Source organism: Triticum aestivum, chromosome 4D, assembly GCF_018294505.1.
Source record: "Triticum aestivum cultivar Chinese Spring chromosome 4D, IWGSC CS RefSeq v2.1, whole genome shotgun sequence".
In the NCBI taxonomy this organism is placed as follows: Eukaryota; Viridiplantae; Streptophyta; class Magnoliopsida; order Poales; family Poaceae; genus Triticum; species Triticum aestivum.
The window spans coordinates 241,057,925-241,074,553 of record NC_057805.1 but is presented as its reverse complement, the minus strand read 5'-3'; positions in this window follow the sequence as shown (position 1 = coordinate 241,074,553).

Below are 16,629 nucleotides of genomic sequence, written 5' to 3'. Positions count from 1 at the left end.
AAAATCAAGGAACATAACACCGGTATGACAAAAACTAGGGCGGCAAGAGTGGAACAAAGCACCAGGCATAAGGTCGAGCCTTCCACCCTTTACCAAGTATATAGATGCATTAAAATATAAGAGATATTGTGATATTCCCAAAATATCCATGTTCCAACATGGAACAAACTTCATCTTCACCTGCAACTAGCAACGCTATAAGAGGGGCTGAGCAAAAGCGGTAACATAGCCAAACAACGGTTTGCTAGGAAGGGTGACAAAGGTTAGAGGTTCATGGCAATTTGGGAGGCTTGATAAGCAAGTGGTAGGTAGCGCGACATACCAATAGAGCGAACAGCTAGCAAGCAAAGATATAAGTGATTTCGAGGGTATGGTCATCTTGCCTGAGATCCCGCAAGGAAGAAGAACGAGTCCATGAAGAAGACAAACAAACGGAGTCGAACGAATCCTCACAACTCCGGAATGAAACCGAAGCTAACGAGAGAAGCAACCCGGAAAGAAACAAACAACATAGTAAACAACCACCACATACACATGGCATGATGCATAGTCAAGTATGATGCATGTCCGGTTTAAATGAGGCATGGCATGGGAAAATGCAACAAACAATACTACAAATTAAGTGGAGCTCAATATGCAACGAGTTGCATATTGACGAAACACCACATCAATTATTTAGTTCTCTCCCGTTTATGTACCCAACAATATTAAATGTTGATTAACATGGCAAGAGGTGAAGCATAAATAAACTAACTATCTAGGCAATTTAAATGAGGCCGGAACAACAAGCAACAATTCCGATAAATCCTCAGTCAATTAGCAATTTAATACAAACACAATTTTAAACATTTAAATGTTGTTATCATGACGCGGATGACAATGCAAGTTTTAAGCAATTTTATGAAAATGTTTACATGAGCATGTTATGAAGCATTTGTCACCGTGGTGGAATAAAGGGGTGCCACGGCAATGAATCCGAAAATGATGCCACGACAACATATCGGTTCCGATAGCTCACGGAGATACCGGTGCAAAAGAAGTAGGCGTGAGCGGGTCATGCAAGGATGGTGGGGTGATCCCGGCAACAGGGTCCCCATGTGTCGATGGCAAGGCAACGAGGAACGCGCAAGGAACAACTCGGACACGGTGCAAACACGAGCATCTCATACAACATCCATTCGTTCATCGCGGTCATCTCGGGGTTATACCTTCGAAGCGTGACTTTTCGGAACGGATCAAGTTCGTAGTGGAAGTAGACGTTCTCGCGACGGTGGTGGAAGTAGTGGTACACGTTTCATAGTCGCACACATTCCATAGATGTTCGGGGTCACGGCGAGGAACTTGACGTCCACAGAGTCTTCAAGGGACGACGGTAGTGGTACACACGTTGTCGGGGTACTTGTCGGTCCGGTCTTGGCGACGGTAGTTGTACACAAGTCGTAGAGGAACTTGATGCATCCTAGGTCTTCGGGTTCGTAGTTGTACTTGGCGTTCGGAGTCCGGGTCATGTCGGTGGTGTACTTGGTGCTTGAGGTTCCGATCCGGGGGTGCATGCGTCCATGGTAACACTGCATGGTGCGTAGAGGCGACAACTTGGGCGGTGCTGGGCATTGGGATCAGGAGCGTGCTCGCTCGGGCATGGAGCTGGTCGCGGTCAATGCACGGACGACCTACTGCTGCTCGTTGCAGAACAATAGAGGCCGCAGTAGAACTCGGCACATGGGCGACGCCGGAAGCAGAATAACGCCGCGACGACGAGGGCGACGCTGGCGTGATGCGGAGGAAGCAGACGCAAATGCCGACGGCAGGGGCACACATCCGGGCGGTGGAGGCCGGTATCAGGGGACTTGACGCGGCGGCGGCTTGAAGGTGAGCGACAGCTCGACGCAGGGGACCTCGACGACTCGCGCGATGCAGGGGAACTGGGCGCACGGCTTCGGTCGCTCGTCTCCCTCACAGACGAGGACGAGGCAGGAGGTCGCGCAAAGTGGCCAGAGCGGCGGCTTCGATGGCCGGCCAGCGAGGTCGGACAGCAACAGGGAGACGCGAGGCGAGGCAGGGGAGGTCGAGGTCGCCGGCAGCAGAGGCTACGACGCGGCCGGGCTTCGGCCGTCAACAGCTCTGGTGGCCGGGACGGTCGATGTAGGAGGCGAACGGTGGGTCAGAGACGAGGCCGGACATGAGGACGAGGCGGAGGAGGAGCTATAGAGGAGCGGCTGGAGATGGTGGTGGCGACGCCATGGCTGCGAAGCTCGAGCAAGGGCGACGGGGAGGCGCGAGTCCATGAGGATAAGGTGTAGGTCCGGGATGAGGGAGCGGGCGAGAGGAGGGAGAGAAGTGGATCGGGAGAGGTTAGCGCTGCCCTCTCCCTGCGTGACGGCGCCTAGGAGGGAGATGGGGATCAAGCAGCAGGCTCTCCCCTGGCGCTAGGGTTAGCGAGGGGGCTGCTGGGCCTTGGGCCATGGAGGAGCTGGGCTGCGGATGGGCCTAGAGAGGCCTGCTGGGCTAAGCTCTCTCTCTAAAACAAATAAAAACAAAACAGAGATAAGAAAGAAAAGAAAGAGAGGTTAGGGGAAGAAGTTGGACACGCGGATAATTTTCCCGGATTCATAAAAATGAGCTTGATCCAAGAAAAATAGAAAGTGAGCATGGGCGTGAAGTTGACTTCAAGCTCATTTGAATTATTTTCAAATGAGTGTAGGAAGGAAGAGGGTATTTGGTAGATCCAAAAATGTTGAGAATTTTGGAAGAGCCTCGATAAATGAGATAAGAATTGTTGGCAAAGTTTGAGGCATGGAATTTAGGTAGAAAAAATGCATGGAACTTAAAATGTAAGTGTGTTATGGTTTATTCTTAAAGGATGGAATATTTATCATAGCTCCCTAATAATATTGGGAGGGTAATTGTTATAAAGAGAAATCACCATGTGCGTTTCCCTCGATTTAAATGGATCGAAGATCCATGCAATTTATTTAGTTGAGTTTTTAAAAGGGGTGCAAGATGACATGATGCAATGCAAGAGATGACATGATGAATGCAACAAAGCAATTGAAGCACACGGCGAAAACTCGAAATACATGGAAGGCATCTGAAGCATCGGTCTCGGGGCGTTACAGGTCCTTGGGGCGGTGGGGCACACCGCCACAGCATGGCTACCGCGGCCATGGCGCGAGCGGTGCGAGCCGCTGCCTCCCTCTCCGGGGCCTTGCGCCTGGGCATACCGGGGCAGCGGATAACCGGGAGGAGGCCGCTCGTACCAGGGCCTCGTCACCTCTCACCCCACGACGACTCCTCGGGAGCGGGCCAGCCTCTTCTTTGGTGGGAGAGGCCCCAGCTCATCGCGGGGTTTTTTTCCCATCTCGGCGGCAGAGAATCTCCGTATAGGCTCCATGGGTGTCGTCGCCAAGTGGTGAAGCAAGGAAGAAGAAGAAGCGGGCGGAATGGAGGAAGAGATGGGCAGTGGGGGCTCCGCCCCCCTCCCCATTTATAGCAGGAGGGGGCCAACCGACGACCCCCACGATCGCAGGTAATGATGGCTTTTCTGCATGCACTAGGGACTCATCAAGTCAGGCAGTTGCCGAGGCAGCGTGGGGAAGCGGGGATGCCCACGTCCCGTCAACCACCACGCGTCAATCAAGGCCGCAGGCGGTTGGGGCCTGCGGCGCTCCACACTTGCCCCTTGGCTTCGCCTCGAAGCCAAGTCCGAGCGCGCCTTGGGCCCGGGGGCTACTGTCGATGTTCTGGGAATGGGGGTCCCCAGACTTGCCTGCCTGCGACCCACGGTGTGGATCCACTAACGTCCTGGTACGGCCCATCTTCATCAGGAAACACTCAAGACCCTCGCGAGGAGGACGACACAAGACCTCCTTAGGGGCAGCCTCACTAGGCTGGCTCGCGAGGAGCGGAGAGATCAAGGCGAGGGGCACTTCGCGAGGTTTCCATGATGTGAGCCAGGATGACCAAGGCCAGGCGGGCGCCAGACAGGTGCCAGCGGGCGCAGAGTACCGGTTGCCTCTTTGGTGCTAAAGGGGCAGGTGCAGGCGAGGAGTCCCGAGGCATCAGGCAAAGGTTTCAATGTCGGTGCAACGAGACCAAGACCAGCAGGACGGCAGGACGAAGGTCATCGCGGAGCCCACGACGTCGTCACCACCAGAGCCTTTGGCTGGCAAAGACCACCTTTTGTCAGGATAGCTTGTACTAGCTGCCCCCTTCAAATTGGCCATTGTGGGATCCCTTCCAGCCTAAACATTTGGGAAGAGGACTAGGGCCTCTATAAATAGGACTAGCCACCACCATAGGAGGCAACTCATCTTGGACGGATCATTCAGATCATCCCCAACCACACAAGCTCACCAAGCTCAAGGACACCTCTCCTTAGGAGGTTGTTCTTCCCTTGTACTTGTTCACCCCCAGCCTGCAAGGCAATCCACCACACCACACTGGAGTAGGGTATTGCACCACATCGGTGGCCCGAACCAGTATAAACTTTTGTGTCCCTTGTTCCTTGGGTTCAGCGAGCTAGGCCTTGAGATCATGGCGAGAGTGTGAGCTAGGGGGAGAGAGATCTTCATGTGCACCCCAAAGTTCAAACCTCAAGGGTTTTGCCGGAACCTATAATCTGACAAGTCCACAGCTCAGGCCTGCTCAAGGGCGCGATCGCGAGCCTCCCTCACAGCGGCAAGGGACTCCTCCGCCTCCGCGCGAGCATGCTTGCGTGCTACTACCTAACCTATGGGAAGTGGTGCTTCGTATAATTGTTGCCTCATGATGGACGCCCTTTGGGTGTGCCGCTGCGGCCGAATAGCGCTCGTGCTGCAGACGACCGAAGTTGATGGTGATACATCTCCGTCGTATCTACTTTTCCTAAAGCTTTTCCTCTTGTTTTGGACTCTAATTGGCATGATTTGAATGAAACTAAACCGGACTGATGCTGTTTTCAGCAGAACTACCATGGTGTTGTTTTTGTGCAGAAATAAAAGTTCCCGGATTGGAAAAAAACTTTGCGAGGATTTTTATACAAATAAAGAGAATTTCTGGAGCCAAGAACCACTGGAGGGGGACACCTGGGTGGGCACAACCCACCAGGGTGCTCCCCCCTCCAGGCGCACCCAGGTGGGTTGTCCCCACCTGGTGGCCCCGCATACTCCAACCCTGATACTATAAAATCACATATTTCCAGAAAAAAGCCAGGGAGGAAGAACTATCGCATGTCACGAGACGGAGCCGCCGCCACCTCCTGTTCTTCATCGGGAGGCAAGATCTGGAGTCCGTTTGGGGCTCCGGAGAGGGGATCTTCAATCTTCGCCATCACCAACCCTCCTCCGTCACCAATTCCATGATGCCCCCACCGGGAGTGAGTAATTCCTTCGTAGGCTTCCTGCTCGGTGAGGAGTTGGATGAGATTCATCATGTAATCGAGTTAGTTTTGTTAGGGCTTGATCCCTTGTATCCATTATGTTCTAAGATTGATGTTGCTATGACTTTGCCATGCTTAATGCTTGTCACTTTGGGCCCGGGTGCCATGAATTCAGATCTCAACCATTTATCTTATCACCATTATATCTATGTTCTAGATCCGATCTTTCAAGTTATAGTCACCTACTACGTGTTATGATCCCGCAACCCCGGAGTGACAATAGTCGGGATACTTCCCGGTGATGACTGTAGTTTGAGGAGTTCATGTATTTACCTTGTGTTAATGCTTTGTTCCAGTTTCTATTAAAAGGAGGCATTAATATCCCTTAGTTTCCAATAGGACCCCGCTGCCACGGGAGGGTAGGACAAAAGATGTCATGCAAGTTCTTTCCATAAGCACGTATGACTATTTATGGAATACATGCCTACATTATATTTATGAACTGGAGCTAGTGTCGTATCGCCCTAGGTTGTAACTATCACATGATGAATGTCATCCAACGAATTCACTGATCCAATGCCTACGAATTTCTCTCATATTGTTCTTGCTAAGTTACTACTGCTATTGTTACTATTGCACTTGCTACAAAACTATTACTATCACCATTGCCGTTATTGTTGCCGCTACCACTACTATCAAAGCTATCATATTACTGTGCTACGGATCACTTTGCTGCAGATAATTAATCGCTAGGTGTGATTGAATTGAGAACTCAGTTGCTAATACTTGCAAATATTCTTTGGCTCCCCTTGTGTCGAATCTATAAATTTGGGTTGAATATTCTACCCTCGAAAACGGTTGCGATCCAATATACTTGTGGGTTATCAAGACCTTTTTCTGGCGCCGTTGCCGGGGAGCATAGCTATATTTGTGGAGTCACTTGGGATTATTATCAAATTATCACTATGAAGAATCTGAAGGATGATAAGACTAAGATTTTCCCTCTAAGACGAGGGGAGGTAAGGAACTGCCATCTAGCTTTGCACTTTATTCACCTTCTGTTATAAGTAAACTTGCAACACCACCACATGCTAGTAATCCTGATATGTCGCAAGTTATTGATGATGCCACTTCTGCTATGAATGATATTTATGATGATGCTAGTACCTTTCTTGATCATAATGTGCCACTAGGTGAATTTCTTGATGAACAACTTGCTAGAACTAAAGCTTTTGAGAATGTTGAAACTGATGAAGAGCTTGGAACTAAAAATCTTGAAACACCTATTAGAACTAGCCCTCCTAGATACGAATTGCCAAAGGTACCGGAAGGTTATGTTATGGATGAGGAGGCAACTAGGGATATTCTTGCTTGTAAGGATAGAGATGATCTAGAAAAATTATTATGCAAGTATAAAGAAAAGACTTTGAATGCTAAAATGAAATGCGATCCTCAGTTTGCTACTTCACTTATCTTTGTTGACGATAAGTATTATGAATTCTTTGTCGACCCAGAGTTAATTACTTTGGTTGAATCTGATCCTTTCCATGGTTATGAAACTGAAACTGTTGTGGCACATCTTACTAAGTTGAATGACATAGCCACCCTTTTTGCTCATGATGAGAAAATTCGCTATTATTATATTCTCAAATTATTTCTGTTCTCATTAAAGGGTGATGCTAAAGCTTGGTACAATACTCTTGCTCCTGGTTGTGTGCGTAGTCCCCAGGACATGATTATTACTTCTCTGAAAAATATTTCCCTGCTCGTAAGAAACAAGCTGCCTTACATGAAATATTTAACTTTGTGCAAATTGAAGAAGAGAGTCTCCCACAAGCTTGGGGGAGGCTTCTCCAATTTCTTAATGCTTTGCCAGATCATCCTATTAAGAAAAATGAAACACTCGATATCTTCTATAATGGACTAACTGATGCTTCTAGGGATTTCCTAGATAGTTGTGCTGATTGTGTTTTCAGGGAATAAACTATTGGGCAAGCTGAAGAATTATTGAATAACATATTGAAAAATTATGATGATTGGACTCTTCCTGAACCACCGCTTAAACCCACTCCGAAGAAGAGGGGTATCTTATATCTCAGTCCTGAAGATATACAAGAGGCAAAGAAATCTATGAGAGATAAAGGTATTAGAGGATATCAAAAATTTACCTCCCATTGAACAAATACATGGGCTTGATACACCACCACCATGTAACACTACAAAAAAAAACACATCCGTGACATTTTGGGCCGAACGATTTTTTTATGTCATGCTTATGACATTTCTATGACGATAATTGTGACAAAACCCGGTACCATCATAGATGTGGTGGGTTCCTACTTCTATGACAAAAAATCATGACAGAAAATGGGCTTTTCATCCTGGGCGGGCCAAAGATGCAGCTGCATGACATTCTTTGGGCCGTCCATGACGGAAGAACCTGGTAGAAGCGAGGGCGCGGAAAATATCGTGGAGTTCCGGTACGGTGGGTGGTCGGGGGCCGAGCGATGCACGTTTCTCTCGTACACATATGCGCGTGGGTGCGAGGCGTTGGGCTCTAACTGAACCCGAGCGAGGCGTTCACCTACTGAACCCGAGCGATTGCACTGGAGGCTACACGTTACTGAACCCGAGGGATCGATCGATGGCTGTTAACTGAACCAGATCGAGCGATTCCTTCGCTACTGCTGCTAATTGAAGCCGATCGAACCTGCTGCCTCTTGATGAACAATGAGCGTTGTTGGGGGTTTGGAAGAACAGTTCCTGGTGGGGGGTTGGATGAACAGGAACCCGTGATAGTAGAGGCCATTGCCGCTGGATGAATAGTACCCCGATCGATCGAGCCGGTGGAGGGGTGGATGAACAGGACCCCGTGGAGGGCTGGATGAACAGGACGACCCCGTGGAGGGCTGGTTGAACAGTAACCGGTGGAGGGCTGGATGAACAGTAGCCCGTGGAGGGGTGGTTGAACAGGACCCCATGGAGAGGGCTGGTTGAATAGTAGCCGGTGGAGGAGAGCGCGGTGGAGGCTGGATGAACAGGAGCCCGTGGATGAACAGTCGCAGGTGGAGGCTGGAGGAGGTCGACGGTGGATGAACAGTAGCCCGTGGAGGCTGGAGGAGGTCGACGGTGGAGATGAACAGTATCCCGTGGAGTCCCGTTTTGCGGTATGGCACACCCCTCTCGATGAACAGGACTCCCGTTTCGACCGTAGCGCTCCAATACAAGTCTGTTTCCTTCGTTTTGCAGTACGCCACACCCCTCACGATCAACAGGACCCCGTTTCGACCAAGAGAAGTCCGTTTCCTCCGTTTTGCGGTACGCCAGACCTCTCCCGATGAATAGGATCCCATTTCGACCGTGGTCGGTCGAACACAAAGCCATTTCCTCAGTTTCGTGGTACCCCAGGCCTCGTTTCCATCGGCTGTTCCGTCCAAGCCGGTTGGCTGTCGATGAACATGACGTATTCCAACCCAGTTGGTTGCCTCCCGATGAACAGGACGCTATTTCTCCGTTCCGACCCAGCCGGTTCGCTGCCCGATGAACAGGACGCCGTTGCTGCCGTCCGTTGCCTCTCTATGTACACAAGCCCTGGCCGTCCGTATATATATGCACGAGTACGCGCTCGAGACCCCGCCCGTATGTACGTACATGGCCGTTTTTTCTTTCTTCCACCCTGGCTGCTGTATGTACTTGTACATGCTACGTGCGCGCCTTTACCACGACACGTGCGTGCCTCTACATCGACCAGTATGTACGTACACGTTCGCGACCAGAATGACAACGCTACGTACGCTTCGACTAGTTGGGTCCCGACTGTTAGGCACTTACTTGCATGCGGAGATTTAGCTGGTGGGTCCCAGCAGTCAGGGGGGAAACTTCTTTTCACGAAATACGGTGGCCCGTCCGGTGGGTCCCTACTGTCAGGTGGAGGAATAATTATTTTGTGCGTAATAAGGAGGCACTTCCTTGCTGCTGCCATGGACCCAGCTGTCAGCCTCTACATGTACAGTACTCTTCCGATGGAAGTCGTTCCTTGACCATGTTGACCACGCCGCGCTGAGAGCGCCAGGGCGGTGGACGATGGCGAGGCCTAGGAAGGGGACGACACGGAGCCGGGGAAGACGCGACAGTGGATGCCCACGCGGAGGGGAGTACGTGGGTTGACTGCTTTGGCTATGGTGCGAGGCTGCCGTCGCCGGAGAATAACAGGAGGTGTGGTTGAGTATAGAGGGATGGCATGGCCAGCGGTGGCAGCACAGCCGGACACGGGAGGCAGGAGCAGGCGGAACGGCCGACGCTTGTTTGGGCGGCTGGAGCAAGAAGACCGGAGGTTGAAGAAGTACTACGGCCGTTGGATGGACATCGTACGGTCACTGGAGCTAGAATCATTCATATTGACTAAGTTGACAAAGCCCTCCGTCCCCGTCATCTTAGTAGGCCCACAAGTCAGCCTCCCACTATGGTGAGTCCCAGCTAGCAGGGGGAGTATTCATTTTTTTGTGCATAATAACGAGGAACTTCCTTGCGTGCAAAGATATAGCTGGTGGGTCCGACCTGTCAGTGGGGGGAACGTTTTTTTCGCGAAATACAGAGGCCCTTCCAATGGGTCCCGGCTGACAGGTGGAGGAATCATTATTTTGTGCGTAATAAGGAGGCATTTCCTTGTGTGGGCCCCTACTGTCAGCCTCTTCTGATGGTTGTTGTATGTTGACCATGTTATGTTGGGGATCGTAAAAGAAATTTAAAATTTTCTACGCATCACCAAGATCAATCTATGGAGTCATCTAGCAAAGAGAGAGAGAGAGGAGTGCATCTACATACCCTTATAGATCGCGAGCGGAAGCGTTCAAGAGAACGGGGTTGATGGAGTCGTACTCGTCGTGATCCAAATCACCGATGATCCTAGTGCCGAACGGACGGCACCTCCGCGTTCAACACACGTACGGAGCGGAGACGTCTCCTCCTTCTTGATCCAGCAAGGGGGAAGGAGAAGTTGATGGAGATCTAGCAGCACGACGGCGTGGTGGTGGAAGCAGCGGGATTCCAGCGGGGCTTCACCAAGCGCTACTGGAGGAGGAAGAGGTGTCACGGGAGGGAGACGGAGGCGCCAGGGCTTAGGGTGCGGCGGCCCTCCCTCCCCTCCCATATATATGGGGGCTAGGGGGGGCGCATGCCCCCTTGGAGATCCCATCTAGAGGGGGGGGGGGGGCGGCGGCCCCTCGGGGGGCAACGGCCCCCTTAGGGTTTCCAACCACGGGGGCGCATGCCCCCTCGGGGGCAACGGCCCCCTAGGGTTTCCAACCCTAGGCGCCTTGGGCCCTTGGGTGGGGCGCACCAGCCCACCAGGGGCTGGTTCCCATGCCACATCAGCCCATGGGGCCCTCCGGGATAGGTGGCACCACCCGATGGACCCCCGGGACACTTCCGGTGGTCCCGGTACAATACCGGTGACCCCCCAAAACTCTCCCGGTGGCCGAAACTAGACTTCCTATATATAAATCTTTACCTCCGGGCCATTCCGGAACTCCTCGTGACGTCCGAGATCTCATCCGGGACTCCGAACAACTTTAGGTTAACCGCATACGAATATCTCTTCAACTCTAGCGTCACCGAACCTTAAGTGTGTAGACCCTACGGGTTCGGGAATCATGCAGACATGACCGAGACCGCTCTCTAGCCAATAACCAACAGCGGGATCTGGATACCCATGTTGGCTCCCACATGTTCCACGATGATCTCATCGGATGAACCACGATGTCGAGGATTCAAGCAATCCCGTATACAATTCCCTTTGTCAATCGGTACGTTACTTGCCCGAGATTCGATCGTCGGTATCCCAATACCTTGTTCAATCTCGTTACCGGTAAGTCACTTTACTCGTTCTGTAATGCATGATCCCGTGACTAACTACTTAGTCACATTGAGCTCATTATGATGATGCAATACCGAGTGGGCCCAGAGATACCTCTCCGTCATACGGAGTGACAAATCCCAGTCTCGACCCGTGCCAACCCAACAGACACTTTCGGAGATACCTGTAGTGCACCTTTATAGCCACCTAGTTACGTTGTGACGTTTGGTACACCCAAAGCATTCCTACATTATCCGGGAGTTGCACGATCTCATGGTCTATGGAAATGATACTTGACATTAGAAAAACTTTTGCAAACGAACTACACGATCTAGTGCTATGCTTAGGATTGGGTCTTGTCCATCACATCATTCTCCTAATGATGTGATCCCGTTATCAATGACATCCAATATCCATGGTCAGAAACCGTAACCATCTATTGATCAATGAGCTAGTCAACTAGAGGCTTACTAGGGACATGTTATGGTCTATGTGTTCACACATGTATTACGATTTCCGGATAACACAATTATAGCATGAACAATAGACAATTATCATGAACAAGGAAATATAATAATAACCATTTTATTATTGCCTCTAGGGCATATTTCCAACAGTCTCCCACTTGCACTAGAGTCAATAATCTAGTTACATTGTGATGAATCGTACACCCATAGAGTTCTGGTGTTGATCATGTTTCGCCCGTGGAAGAGGTTTAGTCAACGCATCTGCCACATTCAAATCCGTATGCACTTTACAAATATCTATGTCTCCATTTTGAACATTTTCACGAATGGAGTTGAAGCGACGCTTGATGTGCCTGGTCTTCTTGTGAAACCTGGGCTCCTGGGCAAGGGCAATAGCTCCAGTGTTGTCACAGAATAGAGTCATCGGCCCCGATGCATTGGGAATAACTCCTAGGTCGGCAATGAACTCCTTCATCCAGATTGCTTCATGTGCTGCCTCCGAGGCTGCCATGTACTCCGCTTCACATGTAGATCCCGCCAAGACGCTTTGCTTGCAACTGCACCAGCTGACTGCCCCACCATTCAAAATATACATGTATCCGGTTTGTAACTTAGAGTCATCCAGATCTGTGTCAAAGCTAGCATCGACGTAACCCTTTACGATGAGCTCTTCGTCACCTCCATAAACGAGAAACATATCCTTAGTCCTTTTCAGGTACTTCGGGATGTTCTTGACCGCTGTCCAGTGTTCCATGCCTGGATTACTTTGGTACCTTCCTACCAAACTTACGGCAAGGTTTACATCAGGTCAGGTACACAACATGGCATACATAATAGACCCTATGGCCAAGGCATAGGGGATGACACTCATCTTTTCTCTATCTTCTGCCATGGTCGGGCATTGAACCGTGCTCAATCTCACACCTTGCAATACAGGCAAGAACCCCTTCTTGGACTGATCCATATTGAACTTCTTCAATATCTTGTCAAGGTATGTGCTTTGTGAAAGACCTATGAGGCGTCTCGATCTATCTCTATAGATCTTGATGCCTAATATGTAAGCTGAAAGAAATATGCCCTAGAGGCAATAATAATGTTATTATTTCTTTCCTTATATCATGATAAATGTTTATTATTCATGCTAGAGTTGTATTAACCGAAAACATAATACATGTGTGAATACATAGACAAACAGAGTGTCACTAGTATGCCTCTACTTGACTAGCTCGTTAATCAAAGATGGTTATGTTTCCTAGCCATAGACATGAGTTGTCATTTGATTAACGGGATCACCTCATTAGGAGAATGACGTGATTGACTTGACCCATTCCGTTAGCGTAGCACTCGATCGTTTAGTATGTTGCTATTGCTTTCTTCATGACTTATACATGTTCCTATGACTATGACATTATGCAACTCCCGTTTACCGGAGGAACACTTTGTGTGCTACCAAACGTCACAACATAACTGGGTGATTATAAAGGTGCTCTACAGGTGTCTATAAAGGTACTTGTTGGGTTGGCGTATTTCGAGATTAGGATTTGTCACTCCGATTGTCGGAGAGGTATCTCTGGGCCCACTCAGTAATACACATCACTATAAGTGTAACGCCCACGATGCGGCTATATCTCCCACGTGTCGAGGCACGACTTAGAGGCATAACCGCATAGTGGTTTTGTCGCAAGAAGGGTCATCTTCACACAATCCCATGTAATGAACAAGAATGGGATAAAGAGTTGGCTTACAATCGCCACTTCACACAATACATAAATATCATTCATACATCATCCAAAATACAAACATATAGACCGACTACGGTCAACATCCAGATGAAAATAAGACAACCCGAAATGCTAGATCCCCGATGGTCCCAACTGGGCTCCACTACTGATCATCAGGAAAAGACACATAATAACGACCACGTTCCTCGTCGAACTCCCACTTGAGATCGACGCCATCGTCTGCACTGGCATCGTCGGCACCTGCAACTGGTGTTGGAAGTATCTGTGAGTCACGGGGACTCAGCAATCTCACACCCGCGAGATCAAGACTATTTAAGTTTAAAGGGGGAATGGTGCAAAGAGGTGGAGCTGCAGCGGCAAAAACATATTTGGTGGCTAACTTGCGCATATGAGAGCGAGAAGAGAAGCAAAGGAACGGACGTCATCTAGCAATGACCAAGAAGAGGTCCTGAACGCCTACTTACGTCATACATAACACAGACCGTGTTCACTTCCCGGACTCCACCGAGAAGAGACCATCACGGCTACACACGCACTTGGTGTATTTTAATTGGGTCAAGTGACAAGTTATCCACAACCGGACATTCACAAATTCCCATCTGCCTCATAACCGCGGGCACGGCTTTCGAAAGATAATACCCTGCAGGGGTGTTCCAACTTAGCCCATCATAAGCTCTCACGGTCAACGAAGGATAAACCTTCTCCCGGAAAGACCCGATCAGTCTCGGAATCCCGGTTAACAAGACATCTCGACAATGGTAAAACAAGACCAGCAAAGCCACCCGAATGTGCCGACAAATCCCGATAGGAGCTGCACATATCTCTTTCTCAGGGCACACCGGATTGTCCAAGCTTCCGATAGGCCAGACCAGAGTTGCCCCTGGTGGCCACCGGCGGCTGACAGTTTGGACCAATACTCAGAGGAGCACTGGCCCGGGGGTTTAAAATAAAGATGACCCTCGGTCTCTAGAAAACCCGGGGGAAAAAGGTATAGGTCGCAAATGGTAAAACCAAGGTTGGGCCTTGCTGGAGGAGTTTTATTCAAGGCGAACTGTCGAGGGGGTCCCATAAATCACCCGACCGCGTAAGGAACGCAAACTCAAGGAACATAATCCCGGTATAACAGTAACTAGGGCGGCAAGAGTGGAACAAAACACCAGACATAAGGCCGAGCCTTCCACCCTTAACCAAAATATATAGATGCATTAATTAAATAAGAGATATTGTGATATCCCAACATGTCCATGTTCCGATATGGAACAACTTCAACTTCACCTGCAACTAGCAACGCTATAAGAGGGGCTGAGCAAAAGCGGTAACATAGCCAAACAACGGTTTGCTTGGAAAGGATGGTTAGGGGCTGACATGGCTGAAATAGGAGACATGATATAGCCAGTGATAGGTAGCGAGCATGGCAATAGAGCGAACAACTAGCATAGCAAAGATAGAAGTGATTTCGAGGGGTGGTCATCTTGCCTGCAAGATTCTCAGAGTTGTCGAAAGCTTGATCCTCGTAAGCGTACTCGACAGGTTCCTCGTTCACGAACTCGTCTCCCGGCTCTACCCAAGACAAGAACACAAACAAACGGACCCACAATCAACAACGAGAAATGCACAAGCAACATGATGCAAGACATGTATGATATGCAAGATATGATATGCGATGCGTATGCGTGCTCCGGAAGGAAAATGATGAACATAGTAGTAACTTGGCAAACCAAGCATGCCACTGGAAAGATGAGATTATTTCGGTCGAAATCGATATAAAGATCACCGGAATCGGATGCACGGTTTGCAAATGGCAAGCAAAACAAGAATGACACTAATCTGCGTTAAACAGCAAGATAGCACTTAAAATACCACAAGTAACAATTCTACAGCACCCCAACATAGCAACAAAGCACATGGCAGTAATCTACAGGAGATGCTTGACAAAAGATGAACACTGAGCTACGGCTAGTTCACAACATATCAAGCTCAAACAAGCATGGCAAAAGTGCAAAAGATTACAGGTTCACAGACTTAGTGAAAAACTGGACATGGCAGAAATCAGCATCAGGTAGCAATGTTCGGAGCACGAAATCAATATGCTACGGGAACTTAACATAGCAAAACAAGGCATGTTAGTGTTCTACTAAATGCACATGACAAAAGTCCCTTACTGACCATAAGCCAAAAAGGACCAGAAGATATGATGGCAAGCATGTAAACATAGCAAGTTTCGTTATCAGGTTTCAGACTTAGCAGAAAATAGAGCATGGCAGAAATATAAATATGTAGGCCTCTTTGTGAGCTTTATGCACTCACTACAGAGCAATGCATGACAACCCAAGCATACCTACAGTAAGATGGCATATTTATGAAGCTATCCATGGCAAGAACAATTGCGTAGCATGTATGGATAAACTACAATAAGCTTGGCAAAAATGCATACCATGTTAAGAATCTGCCAGAAATATTTTATAGCAAAAGTAGAGCAAGATTGAGTCATTCTATTGTACTCTAAAATTGCAAACAATTGCAGGAATGGATCAATTGAAACTATATCTACAAAAACATCCTTCGTGAACAACTCCAAAATATGCATGGATCTCTCTCTAGAATCAAGTTTACATGGCAACAAAATTACAGCAGACAAAAACTTTGAGAAATCACGAAGTCCCTGAAATCAGAATTATTACGGGGCCTACTTTGCATGCTTGTGATAGTCACCACAAAGACCACAAAAATACATGGACCATACCACTGGAAAGATGGCATGACATACTTCAAAACACATGTAGAGTTCATGCTCAAAAGATGCACAGAATAAATGATACAAAAATGACAAATCTCCAAGTTCTGATAAGAACCAGAGATTAACAGCAACTAGCCCTCTTCCAACGAAGATTTGGGCATCAAGATGACTTCTAATGAACATGGTGCAATTGAACAAAATGTAGAGCATCACGAGACGAACAATTTGACATATTAAACGCACGAATCGGCGCTACATGCACAAAGTTATCGCATCGGGAACAGGAGCATATGCTGAGAAAATTATCAGACTTGGCAAAACGGAGGGGGGGTTTCGGGTCAACCTTTGACCAGATCTGGATCGCGGTCAACGGGAGCTCGAGCTCGCCGGCTCGGGCCGGAGGAGGAGAGGGGGCCGGCGGGCGAGGGGCCGGAGGCCGGTGGCGAGGCGGCGGCACCGGAGGAGGGGGCCGC